Source organism: Malaclemys terrapin, chromosome 1 (genome assembly GCF_027887155.1).
Source record: "Malaclemys terrapin pileata isolate rMalTer1 chromosome 1, rMalTer1.hap1, whole genome shotgun sequence".
Lineage (NCBI taxonomy): Eukaryota > Metazoa > Chordata > Testudines > Emydidae > Malaclemys > Malaclemys terrapin.
Window position 1 is genome coordinate 264,294,342 of NC_071505.1, and position 15,009 is coordinate 264,309,350.

At 42.4% G+C, this 15,009-nt stretch overlaps 1 long non-coding RNA gene across 1 annotated transcript; it reads left to right on the top strand.

Moving 5' to 3' along the window:
• The first annotated feature begins 126 nt into the window (after positions 1-126).
• On the top strand, positions 127-14,442 carry LOC128828129 (uncharacterized). The gene is made up of 3 exons (XR_008443164.1): positions 127-293; positions 11,466-11,538; positions 12,613-14,442. It is a non-coding gene; the product is annotated as an uncharacterized LOC128828129 (long non-coding RNA).
• Positions 14,443-15,009: the final 567 nt, after the last annotated feature.

The window sequence follows — 15,009 nt, forward strand, 5'->3', positions numbered from 1 at the left end:
GCGGGGGGAGGAGGGGGCACTGCTAGCGTAACGCAAACCACCTCGCGCGAGGGGCAACTGCCGCGCTGTGCGTGCGCGCGCGCTCGCCCCGCCCTCTCCCAGTATCTGCGGGCGGTGCCCGCCCGTGGCACGCGGCAGTTCCTGAGCTTCGCGCCCCGATGCTGGTGACGGGTGTGTCCAGTTGACGCGCCCGGGATTAAGCTCCCTAGGATCGGGCCTGCTTAGACCCCTCCCCCTCCAGCTGAGTGGGGCGAATCGCCGCGGGAGTGGTTGCGCCCTGGGGGTGTCTCTAGGTAGGCGTGCTGGGGACGTGCCCCCGGGGAGCAGTGTCTGAGGGGCGGAGTGCTTTGCAGGGGGCAGCCCCCGGTGTTTGTCTGGGGGAACCTGTGTGCCGTGCTGGCATTAGGGAGGAAGGGCGTAGTGTTCCTTTGCCTTGTCAAGAGCATTGTCCTAGTGCTGGAGTCTAGTTTGCATTAAAAGACCCACACACATCCAGGTGAAAGAGGCTCCAGATTAATTCTCCTTCATTCTAACCCCCCACCCCAGAATAGCTACAGACTCACTACACTACTATACAATGAAATTCCTAGCTACCACGCGGTTATCCTGCCTTTAACCCCATAAATATCTATTGTCATCAGCTCCAGTGTGCTTAAATGACATCAAAGTTGGTATCCTCTGTGCTAAAACTACATACTACTGCCGCTTGATCTACAGGAAACTGCTACTACCTCTTTTATCTGATATACCCTGGTGATGTGCCTTGGATTTAGCTCGCTGGGCTTGGGACCTCTTTGTAAACTGATGACTAGAAGGTGAGATAACTGCCAATTAATGAACATTTGAGTAGATCGTATTTTATCCTCCAGTGGTGCATATGCGTATTCCTCTATTACCAGGATTCAGTGTTTTTCCTTAACACCAATCATTTGTTATAACCTCACCCATTCAGTAGAGATCATGCACACAGAGGACCCGATTTTCCTCTCACACCAGCATAAGGCTGGGCCTAAACTTAAAAGTTAGGTTGACATAGCTCTGTTGGTCAGGAGTGTGAAAAAGCACACCTCGGGTGTAGACATACCTACATGGATGGAAGAATGTTTCCATAGATGTATTGCTCAGGGAGATGGTGTTTCTATACCAACAGAAAACCCTTCAGTCGGTCAATAGGCTGCATCTATACTATGGAGTTATGTCAGCATAGCTATGATAACACAGGTAGGTTGGTATATTCTGTAATGTGGACATACCACAAATCAGGAGTAAACTATCCCAATGCATAGGAAAAATAGGAAGTGTGGTGAGAGACCACTGTGGTTTAACCAGGAGATCTTCAACATCCTGAAACTCAAAAAAGAGTAATTCAGAAAGAGGAAACTAGGTCAAATTAGAAATGATTCATATAAAAAACAACACAAATATGTAGGGACAAAATTAGAAATGTCAAGACACAAAACAAGATTAAACTAGCTAGGGACATAAAGGGTAACAAGAAAATATTTTAACAAATACATTAGAAGCTTGAGGAAAACCAAGGCCAGGGTAAGCCTGTTGCTCAATGAGGAGTAATACCTGGCTGGGAGGGGTTGCAAGTGCTTTGGAGGACAGGATTAGAATTCAAAATTATCTTGACAAACTGGAGAAATGGTATGAAATAAATGGAATGAAATTCACTAAGGACAAATGCAAAGTACTGCACTTAGGAAGGAATAATCAGTTGAAAGGATACAAAATGGTAAATGACTGCCTTGGAAGGAGTACTGTAGAAAGAGGGTTATAGTGGATCACAAACTAAATATGAGTCAACAGTGTAATACTGTTGCAACAAAAAAAGAAAAGCAAACATCATTCTGGGTTGTATTAGCAGGAGTGTCGTATGCAAGACACGAGAAGTAATTCTTCCACTCTACTCAGCATTGATAAGGCCTCAACTGGAGTATTGTGTCCAATTCCGGACACCACACTTCAGGGAAGATATGGACAAACTGGAGAAAGTTAAGAGGAGAGCAAATAAATGATTAAAGGTCTAGAAAATAACCTACAAGGAAAGATTTAAAATATTGGGTTTGTTTAATCCAGAGAAGAGAAAACTGAGGAGGGGGACATAATAGTCTTCAGGTACGTCACAGGTTGTTATAAGGAGGAGAGTGTTAAAATGTTCTCCTTAACCACTGAGGACAGGACAAGAAGTAATGGGCTTACATTGCTGCAAGAGAGATTGAGGTTAGACGTTAGGAAAAACTTCCTACATGTAAGGATAGTTAAGCACGGGAACAAAATACTTAGGGAGGTATCATAAATATAGAGATAAGGGTAGCATAAAATCCCTCCTGGGCAGCTGTACTGAATCGCTTTCCCTGTAAGGGGTTAAGAAGCTCAAATAACCTAGTTGGCACCTGACCAGAAGGACCAATGAGAAAAGAAGATACTTTCAAATCTGGGGGAAGGAGGTTTTGTTTATGGCTCTCTTTGTTTGTTCCCTCTCTGGATGGAGGGAGAGACTAATCAGGTTCAACATCTCCTGAAAACATACCTAAAATTACAGAAATTGTAAGTAAGGCAAGGAAATGTGTTAGGTTATCTTTTGTTTTGGCTTGTGAATTTTCCTATGCTACAAAGGTAGTTTTATTCCTGTTTTTGTAAATGTGAAGTTGAGTCCAGAAGTGAGTCCTCTGTGTTTTAAATCTTTTTATTACCCTGTAAAGTTACCTTCCATCCTGATTTTGCAGGTGTGATTCTTTTATTTTTTTCCTTATGATAAAGTTCTTCTTTTAAGAACCTGATTGATTTTAGTGTCCTAAAGGGTCTGGTCTGTACTCACATTGCTAAGGCAAATAGTTGGTATATTATTCTCAAGCCTCCCCAGGAAAGGGGTTGAAGGGGCTTGGAGGGGATATTTTGGGGGGATAGGGATTCCAAGTGACCCTCCCCTGAATTTTTGGGTAAATCACTTGGTGGTGGCAGCAATACTGTCCATGGGCAAGGAAAGGAATTTGTGCCTTGGGGAAGTTTTTAACCTAAGCTGGTCAAATATAAGCTTAGGGGGTCTTTCATGTGGGTCCCCACATCTATACCCCAGAATTCAGAGTGGGGGGGGGAGAACCCTGACAGGAGGTTTGTGGCATCTCCGTCATTGGAGGTTTTTGAGAACAAGTTAGACCAGAGATCGGCAACATTCAGCACGTGGCTCGCCAGGGTAAGCACCCTGGCGGGCCGGCCAGTTTTATTTACCTGCTGATGCGGCAGGTTCGGCCGATCGCGGCCCCCATTGGCTGCGGTTCGCCGTCCCGGGCCAGTGGGGGCAGCGAGAAGCCGCGGCCAGCACATCGCTCGCCCGCGCCGCTTCTCGCCGCCCCCATTGGCCTGGGATGGCGAACCTCGGCCAGTGGGGGCCGCGATCGGCCGAACCTGCCGCGGCAGCAGGTAAATAAAACTGACCCGGGTGCTTACCCTGGCAAGCCGCGTGCCGAACGTTGCCGACCCCTGAGTTAGACAAACACCTGTTAGGGATGGTCTAGATAATACTTAGTCCTGCCTCAGTGCAGGGGACTGGATTTGATGACCTACTGAGGTCCCTTGCAGTCCAACAACATTTCTGTGATGTCAGTGGAATTGTACTGGTATAAACAAGTAGAATCAGACTCAAAATCTATAAAACTAAAATAAAGAAACTGCAATGACTTTATTATTCAAACTAGCTATAAGAAACCCTAGAAATTTCTGATATATCCTTTTCCTGCTTCCCCTTGCTCTGGTACTTTTCCATCAAAGTTTGGGGTGAGTTGTAAAACAGGATCAGACCCTTCATATAGTATAGCAATGGTCCAATAGTTATGGTTGAGAAGGCATTTTTCAAAAAGAAAATTTTAGGTGAAATTTCTTGCATTTGTTCTCTGGCTAAAGGTGAATTTCTCTGTAAATTAGAAGGAAATCTATTTAGCTGGTTTTGAGTTACTTGAACATGGGGGCAAATGGTGTGTTTCAGACATTAAGAAAATTATTCAGATTCTTTTTTGATCTTGGTTAAATGGAAAACAGCTGAGTAGTTTTCTTCAAGTGCATAATATCAGAAAAAATACCGCACTTGCACTCATGAGTTTTAAGGCAGATTACATGATCTAGTAGTTAGCTATATGTGAAATTGGAAACTGCCACCAGTTCATTTTATCTTTGATATTAGTTATTTTTGTATAGTTGTGTTTCAAAGCCTGAAGGAAGGATGGTTGAGATCAAGGAATCAGACCTACATAAATGTGCAAACTTTCATGACAAAACTCAAATGAAGAACTGTGATTAATGAAATTCCTATTATTTATTGAAGTTAATTTATATTCCAAGACAAAAAATAACTTTGTTAAAGTGGAGATAAGGCTATCCATGCCTGCCAATAACTAAAAGCTAAAGAGCCTATAAAGGATATTATAATTCACCTTCAAAAATAAACAGAAAGTAATTATAAGTTAAAGGCATAAGGTTGACCTTTTCCTTAACCAACTGCATGGAAAGGCAAAGTGAAGGCGCCCTAAACCACTTTAATTCCATCCCATATCTCCTTTCCACCATTCATCTTCAACACTGACCACAATTTGAGACCCATGCCCCCAGCTATGCTGTACTATACAGGGGCGGCTCTAGACACCAGCAAAGCAAGCAGGTGCTTGGGGCAGCCCATTTGCAGCGGCGGCAGCCGGCAGGTATCCAGCCTGGGCGCTGAGAACCAACAGGGGGCCCTGGGAGCTGTAGTTCTTTGGTTAGCTCCCTGCCTATAGTGCCAGCCCTGGAGCAGGGAAAGAACTACATTTCCCAGCATTCCCTTGGCCACTATCAACAGGAAAGGGAGGGGGAGGGAGTATGGTAGCTGAAACCTCATGCTGCAGCTTGCTGTGAATGGAGAGCTCACTGCTAGAGCGGGGTGGCACTGTGAATGGGGAACAAGTATGCCCAAGGAGGAGAAGGCTTTGGCCCAGATACCCCCTTCAGAAGACATCCCCAGACTGGATTAGGGATACTGGTGTGACCTCACCTTGCAGCCCCCCAAGAAAGAATTGGGTGGACTAAATGGACAGTGCCCCTCTCTATCTGAAGCCTAAGCAAGGGAGGTATGTGGATCCCACTAGAAATTAAAATGAAAAGTAAGGGAGGGGAGGCTCCACTGGACCTGAGCAGGTTTAGATACAGTACCAGGCATGTAGGAGGATTTCCACTTCTGAGCCATGGAAGCAGAAATTGACTTTTCCTTTCCAGATTTAGATGATATTCAGAAAGGGAATCTAGCATCTGCCTTCCAGATTTTAACACCTCAAAATTTAGGAGTGCTCAAGCTCAATTTGGGCAGCTGTTACTTCATTTCTCCCAAATCAAATACACTGATCCACTGTAACTTGCTGTAGAAAAAGTAGGATAAAATTGAGCAAGAAATGCTTCCCAGTGGTTTTTAGGACTGGAATTGCTATTTTCAACAGCCATTGCCTTTTTTTTTGTTTGTTTGTTTAGTTTTATTTGTTTAAAAGGAAGACAGTGATATTGCATTGGCAAGTTCCCCATAGAAACAAAGAGTGGAACAAAAGAATAATAAAGGCATCTCAACTTTTCCTCATTTATGTAGGACAGTCTTATAATATGCATCCAGATATCCTACAATCACACAAGCTGAAAATTGTTCCACTTTACTGCAGTTCTGTAACCATATGGGAACCAGTCCTATCTGTGTTCTGTGCACATCCAAAATTCCTGCTGAATGACCCGCCCTGGGAGCAAGTTACCAGTGACCCAGGGCTGGGGCGGAAGGCGGGTGCAGGTGGGGTGGGGGGAGAGCCCACGGCTGGGGCGGCAGGGGGTGTGTGGATGGAGGGGCACTGGTGGGAGGGAAGGCGGGAGCCCAGAGCTGGGGCAGCATGGGGTGTGACAGGGAGAGCCCAGGGCTGGGGTGGCAGGGGGTGCAGGTGGGAGGGGGAGAGCCCAGGGCTGGGGCAGCAGGGGGTGCAGGTGGGGGGGAGAGCCCAGGGCTGGGGCAGCAGGAGGCTGCGGGGGGGGGAGCCCAGGGCTGGGGTGGGGGCAGCCCAAAAAATTTTTTGCTTGGGGCGGCAAAAAACCTAGAGCTGGCCCTGGTACTATATTCACCATTTTAATGTATGCATCATCACCCACTATAAATGTGCCATCAACATGATCACAACTGTCCTGTTCTAGTTCAGGATGGCAGTAAGGATGAATATCTGTGTATTCAGACATCAGAGATAGGAGGGCAGAAAGGGCTGAAGCACTGCACTGATGTGGGGGCTGTCATTCAGGACTGCTAAGTCTGCACAGGAATGGATTCTAATGATATGTACTGTGTTCTCTTTATATACAAATTTTGTAATTCTGTTTTTAAAGCAGGTGTGTTTAGCAAGACTCATTCTTTATAAACCCTTGCTATGGTACTTACAATTTCTGTTCCTGTGACCATCTATCATATTGTACTGAGAGAAAGCTGCACAGATCCCAACTACTGTAGTTACAAGACAGATCCTGCCTAGTCTGAGAATAGACCATTTTTCCTTCCTGTAAAATGGAGTTTTTCCAATCAAGTCAGTCTCTGATGCCTTTCCTTTGGGATTATTCTAATGCTATCCACAGAATTACATCTATTTTCTTCTGTTCTGTTTCTGAAATGTAGTTCTCCTTGGAAACAGACACTCTCTCTGTGTTTTCTTCAAGTAAGCGTATGTAGACTTCATTTCTTTCATCTTTTTCACTCCAGCCAAATGTTGTCTCTGACCTCTCAGCTTGTAACTATACTTTGTCAACTATTCAGGCCAAGGAAGGAAGCATCCACAAGCCTCAGGACCACCTCAATTGGCTTCTTCGATTACAATGATTGCTTGTGCATGTCAAAATTATGACATAAAAAACAACCCATCTAGTTAGAGACTGACCTTATCTATTGGAGAAACACAATTTACCGGTAAAAAAGTTTATCCTTTACATCTCATTAATATTGGCTGAAAAAAATTAGTAATTAGATTTTGTGTCAAGTATCAGAGGGGTAGCCGTGTTAGTATGAATCTGTAAAAAGCAACAGAGGGTCCTGTGGCACCTTTGAGACTAACAGAAGTACTGGGAGCATAAGCTTTCGTGGGTAAGAACCTCACTGACTTGCATCTGAAGAAGTGAGGTTCTTACCCACGAAAGCTTATGCTCCCAGTACTTCTGTTAGTCTCAAAGGTGCCACAGGACCCTCTGTAGATTTTTGTGTCCCTCCTAAAGAAAATGTATAGTATGTTGATATGTTTATATACAATATGCCGTTCTACATACATCCAATTTCCTTCAATGGTATATTTTCAAGTAAAATTACAGTCTCATTGACATCCTTACCAACTAAAGAAAGTTCACTAATAACTGAGCACTGAGAATTATAATGGATGAGCACTGGGATTTAACAGGAAATGGAACAAAACGCTATTATATGGTATGCCTATTATTAATAATGTGCACAATCTAAGTGTCTGCAAGTATTTTAGTATTCCAGGCAGACAATTAAAATTGGATGGGGACCTAGAACTCATTAAGAAACATGAGACTGTTTGATTATGCTGCTTAGCATCTTTTCCCCAAGTAGTCTGATTTTATTAAATCTTGTTTCTTATTTAAAACAAAGAACAACACAAAAGCAGAATGATATATAGTTTTCTTTTCACATTTCATTTTTATAATGAGGACACCAATTCTTTTCTCAAACTGATAAATGTGTCCATCACAGGATAGCATAATCCAAAGACTAATGTATCCATTAAAGTTGACCCAGTGATACTGATGAGCTGCAGTAACTTAAAACTGTGTCCCATGACAATAAGTTTTACCACAGATTTAAAATACTTGCCTGCTGTATTATGGTCCATGTGAAGTAAGTTGAATAGAGAGGCTTGCCCTACAATGACTGGATAACAAAACTATGGCAAGTATTGGTCAAGTGAAAGTTAAAAGTTAAATTGGTTTATATCAGGGATCGGCAACCTTTGGCACGGCGGCTCGCCAGAGTAAGCCGCCTGGCAGGCCGGCCGGTTTGTTTACCTGCTGTGTCAGCAGGTTCGGCCGATTGCGGCTCCCACTGGCTGTGGTTCACCGCTCCAGGCCAATGGGGGCTGCGGGAACCTGCTGACGCGATCAGCCGAACCTGCTGACGCGGCAGGTAAACAAACCGGCCTGGCCCGCCAGGGGGCTTACCCTGGCAAGCCGCATGCCAAAGGTTGCTGATCCCTGGTTTATATAATTAACTGCACTGTTTAGTTTCTTGAATTGTAATATTTTAGCACTTTACTCACCTGGTAATTCATTTGTAAGTTTAAATAGTTGTACCTCTCAGTCATTGTGCTGAGTCCCTCTGGGTCAGTAGTAACAACTGAAAAAGATTACCATCTGCTGGATTTTTGATGTTCTATGTGAAATGGGTTGTTAGCTTCAATGTAGTTTTCACCACACAGTCCACCTTCACAACTGGCACTACTAAGTACCCTCAATCTGAGCAGGGAGACCAAAGACTGACTGTAAACTCACCTACCTGCCTTTATGTATGCCTTTATGTTGTAGCCATGTCAGTTCCAGGTTATTAGCGAGACAAGGTGAGTGAGGTAATTATCTTTTACGGGATCAACTTCTGTTGGTGAGAGAGATAAGCTTTTGAGCTTATACAGAACTCTTCTTCAGGTCTCGGAAAACTAATAAAATAAATAATAAAAAAATATAATAATAATTAATAATATTTTCCCAGACCTGAAGAAGAGCTCTGTGTAAGCTCGAAACCTTGTCTCTCTACGTGCCTTTACACCTGCAGAGATGGTTCCTTGCAGAGTTGAGATACTACAGCAGGGCAATGTGGGAATGCCTGCACTGTTGGAATTAAATCTTTTCAGTAGTTAAACATAAGGCTTCGGTCTTTAGTGCCAGCAATCTGCAATATTGCCATCTCCAAGAGTTTAAAAACCATGAGTCAGAACCATGAGATTGGCCTAAGAACATGATAAAAAGAGAATAAATTATGGTTTTTGATTTGTGTTCTGCTTTATGACTCCCACCAGTTACCCCCACAATGCATGTGTGACAATTACAGGTTGAAAATTCAACCTAGAATGCATACCAAATATGTACACGCAAAAACGCAGGCCCTGTGTACCTGCTCCCTATCTCCTCTCCCTCCCATTCCTCTGCTCCCCACTGGCAGGTCACCCAGCAAATTCCTTAAGCCACCAGTCCCACTCCATCCTAGCAGGCTCCAGTAGCTTCACATTTTCCCAGTCTTTTAGTCCCCATACCAGGCTCCTGCAGCCCTTGCTCATTCTCAGAAAACTCCTGCAACTTCCCACTCCTATGGTCCCCAATCCCTTAGTCGGCTCCAGTAGATGCCCCATCTCCAGACTACAGGGCAGTGGGCTTCTCTGGTCTCTTGTCTTAACCTCCACACGGATGGAGGATGCCTGCTGCCGAGCTTGGGAAGGTGGGTAGCTTTGCTACTAGTGCCTGTGCTAAGGCTCTGCTCCGTAGAGACAGAGGGACCGGGTACTCTGCCTGCCCACTCTAATGGCCAAAGGTGGAAACCGCAGCAGAGGAAAAATGTTCTTGTGGTCAGTGGACTAGTCGAGGATCTGGGAGACCTGAGTGAACTTGTTACAGATAGTGACTAATTTCAGTTAGCAAATTTATCAAACAGCACATTTGACCTGTGGTGAAATGTAGCCTCACAATTGCATATACATTTTAGAAGTAAAATGAAAGGGATTTTTTTTTTTATCTTCCAGTACCAGAGTTCAAGTTTCTTCTTTATGTAGTGGCACCAGTTCTTACAGGAGAAATACAGAAACTTTGCAGCCAGGGTAGTTCAGTTCATTCTTTACCTATTTGTAGGTCTTTAAACAGGTAGTATTAATTATTACTTAAATTACTATACAATACAACTTGATTTGCTGGATAAATATAGTCTGGATTTCATGTACCTTGTAGTACTGAAATGGAATTGTTAAATATTTATAGTATTTTTGTAAATGTGGCTGAGTCGGTTTTTTTCTTTATTTACACCTTAGGGATATTTTTGATTCAGTCATAATATTTATGGGGTTTTTTAATAAACCTCTTTGCAGTCTTTTGTAGGGCTGTCTGTATACATCTGCATTTGTTTTAGTTACCATATTTTCATTTGATTGACTGTAGTTTTACTCAATCATGAAAGAAGTTCAGCTTTGTGATTTACTTTTCAGTGGTTATATTTGCTAATGAATTCTATTTTTAAAAAGACAAGTTAGAGTTGCACTTGTAAGCTAATAACTGGCATAGTTATTTGGCACTTTTTATTTGCCAGGTTAGTGCAACCACAGGTTTTTAACTTAGTGTGTGATGTTCCGGCCTGAAAAGGAAGGAACTTTAATAAGCTATAATCTAGTTCAATTGAAGTGGTATTAATTGGTGCCAGACATCTCTTGAGTCTGGGTCCTTCTCTGGTTAATTTTAATGTGATTTTAACATTTCTTAGTATAGCAGTGTTGGGTGTTGCACTGTGGTCAGCTTTTGTCTTTGATAAGTATTTTAGTATTTTCTATTTGAAAACAAGACCGCTTTTCATAATTTTTGTGCTATTGTTTGTGAGACTAGCTTTATGTAGAGATGGCTGCCAACATGGTTGCTGCAGGGTAGCATTTGAACCAACCAGTCAGAATGATGTTGCTTTTCTGGAAATATAGAAATTCTGTAATCTTCACTAGCAATTAGTTATATTTATGTATTAGATAATTTTAATAATTAGATAGTGCTTGTAATAATTGTGACTGATAGTCCTTATTAAAAAAAATCTAAGCAATTAGCCCTTTGATAAATCAAATCCAGTGATGCTACCCCTTTAAAGTCTTTATTAGTATGTGCTTTTCTGCCACCTAGTGGTTGAAAAATGATACTTAGCTCCCTTTCTGTATCTATACAAATAAAACTACTAATGTTCTGGGACAGTTTTAACTGAAAACTCTTCAATCTGACATACACAATGCTGTCAATTTTAGTGATAAAAGAAAGAAGGGAATCTCTGCTGCACAAGGTAAAAACTGTAACAAGAATTTAAAATAAATATACTTAGATGTCTTATACACAACTTCAAGCCATGATTAACTGATGCACTCAAACTTTACTTGGCACAGCTCTTGTGAGGAGGGTTCCCCTGACAACAAGAGGCCCTAAGCCATAGGTCTGTTCTATTCTGAAGCCATCCAGAAGCTGCTTCAGTCTGCAGTGGATGTTAAATAGCATCTGGGCTTCTCTGACTTGTTCCTGTCTGTCCATTGTCCCAGAAGTTGGGAATAGCAGTAGCCTAGCAGCTCTGCCTCCTACATCTGGGGTTGTGAGTGGGGATGATGTAGAGCCAGTACACCAGCTCCACATCATGCAGAAACTCCTGTTATGCTGGGATAATTCCTCACTGGCTGGATCCATTTGTTTTACAGCTTTCTTGGGTCAGCAGAGCAAGGAAGAACCAGGCCTGCAATGAGTCAGAGAAGTAAAGAAGACAAACTATAAGTGAGTAGGAGTTCTCTTACAATCTCTTGGAATGTTAATGTTAACATTTGTGGGTACATTCTATCCCTAGATGTAGGGAGGGAGTGTGAAACCATAAGGACAAATTGACTGCTGCTTCTTGAAGCAGAAGAGGGGTTGTAGTATGCTGGTCACTTACCCTTCCCTGAACCCCCAGAGCCTGAGTCCTATGAAGGAAGAAATAATACAGTGATGCAGCCTCTCTCTCCCCATTCACTTTATTCTGTATTCCCTGAGGTAGCTCTGCCTATTCAGTGCTCCAGGCCTTGTCTATATTAAAAAGTTGAACTGATTAATTTTAGTTAAAAGATGCAACCCCCATGTGTGGACACTCTTATTTTGGTTTTAAACTACCTTATATCATCAATTCATCTTATGTTAGTAAGGAACCCGTGTAAGCTAAATCAATATAAGGCACACTCTTAAAGCAAAATAAAAGTGTCCACCCAAGGGGATTGCAACTATTTAACTAAAGTTGAGTTAAATGGATATAATTTTCTTGTGAAGAAAAGACCCTAGAAAATAGGATATTCCTCCTAAGGATATGCCATCCCTTAGCTATTTTTTTTACCAATAGGGAAGAACCAGAAACACAGCTCTGTGAAGGTATTGATTTTCAAGAAAATGAATTTACAAGGATTCAAGTAATCTAGTCCTCATTGTTCCATAGAAATACATATTTCAATCCACTTGAAGTGAATGTTTCAATTTAGAGTTAAAAAAAACGTACCAGATAACGCGAAAGTGGGGAGAGATCTAAACAAAGAGGTACAATACAGTCAGTTAAGGCTTGCAAGGAAGAGGCAAAACAGCAAAAACATAGAATACATATAAGCAGACAGCTGGAAATCTAGGTTCCTTTTTCATCTCCTGGGCATTTATTTCTAATTGTGAAAGGAATTATAATTATCAGAATCAGAAATAGATATTGATCACTGTAACTGTTGTGTTTTCAAGCACCATTTCCCTCTCATAGTCTTACAAACATGTTTTCTCTTTTTGTTTGATTATGTAGGCTCCCTTTTTTTCTATTTTCTTCTTTTTCTTTTTTTACAGGAAGAGAGCTGCCACTCCTGTCCAGAATTTGCCGAGAGATCATTCGGTGTCATTCTTTCAGCATGGATTACAGTGTTGTGATGCACTTCAGAAAATCTACTGACATTGCTGCATTGTGTGGAACATCTGCCCTTTTCTTTCAAATATAGATCTCACTGACAAAGGCACAATTAATGTAAACTTCTTCCTGTAATGACTGGGATCCCTTTGGAATTGATCCAGGGACTGTTGTATGTAGAATATTGCTGTCTAGGTATTCTTTTGTGTGTAAGGTGAAGGGAAACAATAACACCCATTCTCCATGGGCTGTCCTGGTTGCAGAAAAAATTGTGGATTCAATTCAACATCTCATTGAAGTAATCCTTTTTCTGGGCCCAAGGTGTATAGCTGTGCCTATTCCTATTGCCCTCCAAGCCTGCTGTTCTTAACTTTAAGGGCTTTCACAACTGTGCCCCTCCTTACTTGTCTGCTCTTATATCTTGTGTCCTTTCCCTGCTTCACCAGTGATGACAGATTTGACCCCTTGTTTGTCTCCATCTCAAACAAATAATTTTATACTTTAACCTCTATCCCTTATGCATGCAACAGTCTCACAGAACTAGTCTGTAAAGCCCCAGCCCTCTCCCCATTTAAATCCCTCCCCAAGACTTATTTCTACCATGATGGCTACCGGAAATTGCCAGATGATAATCACTAGGTGGATGCCAGTGGGGATTGCTGATATTTATTTATAAAACATTTTAAAACACATGTATATGATTTGGAACATCAAGTTAAGCACATAATTAAGAACCTGTGTTGTCCACAAGCTAGCTAATATGCTCATCCTCCCTCCGCCTCTGTTTCTTACATGTGTGTCTTGTCAAATTAAATTGTAAGCTCTCCAGGGAAAGGGCTGTACACACATAATACCAGGCATGTGTCCTTGTACAGGATTCTGAGCCTGGTGGTTAGAATATTCACCAAGGATGTGGGAGACCCAGTTCCCATGTTCCAGTGATGATGTAATTATTTATTTACAGTGCAGCAATTTCAACAGGAGAGACTGAGGGAGCACTGCATCAGAATAGCCCATAGCCCAGTGATTAGAGTACACACCTGAGAGGTGGCAGATCCCTCTTCAAATCCCTTTTCCTGCTCAGGCACAGGGGGGACTTGAATGCAGGGTCTCCCACATCTCAGGTGAGTACCCTAACTGCTGGGCTAAAAGTCCTTCACACACCCAGTTGGCATCTTCCATTGGCTAGCTTAGACAGATCCCTGCCTAGCATGATTTTGTGAATCGTTCCAAGGTGCCAGTCTTTCCCCATGCATTGTATAGGGAGCCTAAGAGCTTAACTTAGGGTTTGTGAATTCCAGTGATTTTCTAGACATCTAAAAGTTAGGTGCTGTGACACTCAGCGCTGCAATGCCTAACTCCTTTTGTGCATCCTGGCCTCTGCGACTGTCTTCAAGACTTGTTAGGATCTGTTCGCCTTTGATGGCTTGGCCTCCTTTTTTGCATTTCTTTTTTGGCTTGGCTTTTGTTTTTGATGACAGATTGGCTTGTTCTTTCTGGGCCACTGGAGGCAGTTCTCTGTTTTGTCATCATTATCCTAGCCTGTGTAAGAGGGCCAGTGATGTGATGAGCACCATACAAATAAAACCAAACCTCTGATTTTTATGATAATCAAGTTGTACTAGTTAATGGTGTTAAATGAGGACATTGCAATTACATGCAGTGGATATATAGTATTCCCTTCTATAGACGATTTAAGCTTTTATTAGTTCAAAACTCTAATGAGGCCTACAGAATAAAACAACCCAAAGCAGTATGTTGATGTCAGACACCGCAGGAGGATTGAAAAGAATACCTAGTAGCAGGGCCGGCTCCAGCATTTCTGCCGCCCCAAGCAAAAAAAAAAAAAAAAAGCCACGATCGGCAGTGGCAATTGAAAAAAAAGCCGCGATCGGTGGCGGCAGTTCAGCGGCAGGTCCATCGCTCCTAGAGGGCCCCCAAATTGCCGCAGGTGCCGCCCCTCTCCCTTGGCCGCCCCAAACACCTGCTTGTTAAGCTGGTGCCTGGAGCCGGCCCTGCTAGTAGCAAGGACTTGGTTTGTATAAGACACTTTAATGTTGAACGTAAACTTCTAAATTTCCCAGTGGAGTCCGGGATTCTCATTTAAACAAGCCAGATGATTTCAGAATAATATAGCAGAACTTTGTGTTGTGTAATATATAACATTAGCAGCATATGGAAATATAAATTCGTACATCAAGATTAAAATCAATCTGCACGTACACAGATTTCATTTCTAATCAAAGTTACAGTAGATTTTTATAATCAGCCTTGCACTTATGACAAACTTCAATGTATCATATTGTCACTTGATTAATATGAGCATATCCTGTCTTCAG